A 1,326-nucleotide genomic window follows, 5' to 3' on the forward strand; every position below is an offset into this window, starting at 1 on the left:
CCCCAGGACCCCGCCTGGGCAGACTCGCTGTGGGAAGCACACGGAGGATGCTGAATGCTCCAAGGAGAGACCCAGGAGGTGAAGATGTGTGAGCTTCTTGCCCTGAATAAGTCTGCTCCAAGGGAGAGGCTTCTCAAAGTCCTGCCTGGCTTTGTGGGGAGCAGTTCCAGAGCATCGCCCTGTGACTCTGTGACACAAGTGTCAGTGGTCTCTTGGCCTATCCAAGGCTGTGATCAAGTGTCTTGATGTTTTTGGTCTTTTGCCCTTGAGATGAAAACCTTGTGTGTGTCTCTTGGACCTTGAAGTTAAAATATTATCTAAGTTCTATCTGTTCTTAGCAGTTTAATATCTGATATGTCCTTTATTTGAGGACTCTATAGGAAATTGATTTTTGAAACGGGGATGGAACAGGATCTTGCTCTGTCCAACCCATTAAAAAAAAAAAAAAAGCACAAGCAAACAGGGCAGACTGTGTCCCTCACACGTGCACAGCAGTGACCGCACTGATCCGAGTGCTAAGACGTGGGATCCTCAGCCAGATTCCACACCACTGACTGCAGTGTAGCCACTCCCGGTTTTACCCCACCGCTCAGAGACTGGAGCCTGGCCCTCGAGCTCAAGCTCCTGGGGCCAAATTTCTTTCTGGTGTCACTCCATGGGCGTCAGTGGAGTGACACTGGGGAGGAATGTGACGGCTCCTCTTTATTATTGCAGTGTAAAGTTACCCTTTATAGCTTAGCCAGCTTCGTCGGTGCTGCATACCACCCTGGACACTGATCGGTCCCAAGGCCTGAGATAGCCAGTGAGCTGTTGTGCTGGCTCTCAGCAGACGCGCTCCCAGCTGACAGGCCTGTGTCCTACTGGGGGTGCGCCAAGCAGTTTCTCTTTGTTTTCTGTTCCCCCATCAGAAGGCCTAAATCAAACATCTTTCTTGGCAGAGGACCTGGATCACCAGAGTCTCTCCAGGCCTCAGTCCTGGGCTCAGATGGGGCAGAAACAAACAATGAAAAGATAAGGTTGGAGGGAGTGAGCAGAGTGACCCAGCTGCTGCTGCTTCTGGATTGCAGTATGGGTCGCTGTCTCCTTTATTTCCTCAGGAGAACAGGCCGGGCACTTTGAGCTCCATAGAATCCAGCCGGGGAACGTTTGAAGGTCACAAACTGCTGAGCCCTTCTGAGGCAGTCAGAGAGGGAGTGCTGCACCCACTCCGCACGGCTGGGGGAGGCGCTATGAGCAATGGAGAACCAGTAGCAAAGATGTACTTTACACGGGGACCCAGAGCAGAGCTGCCACTGTCAAGGCACACTGGAGAGAGATGCCTTGCCT

At 52.3% G+C, this 1,326-nt stretch overlaps 1 pseudogene; it reads left to right on the plus strand.

The window, feature by feature from the left end:
- Window positions 1–294: 294 nt before the first annotated feature.
- On the plus strand, window positions 295–443 carry LOC116814606 (U2 spliceosomal RNA; annotated as a pseudogene).
- Window positions 444–1,326: the final 883 nt, after the last annotated feature.

Source organism: Chelonoidis abingdonii, unplaced genomic scaffold (genome assembly GCF_003597395.2).
Source record: "Chelonoidis abingdonii isolate Lonesome George unplaced genomic scaffold, CheloAbing_2.0 scaffold0005, whole genome shotgun sequence".
In the NCBI taxonomy this organism is placed as follows: Eukaryota; Metazoa; Chordata; order Testudines; family Testudinidae; genus Chelonoidis; species Chelonoidis abingdonii.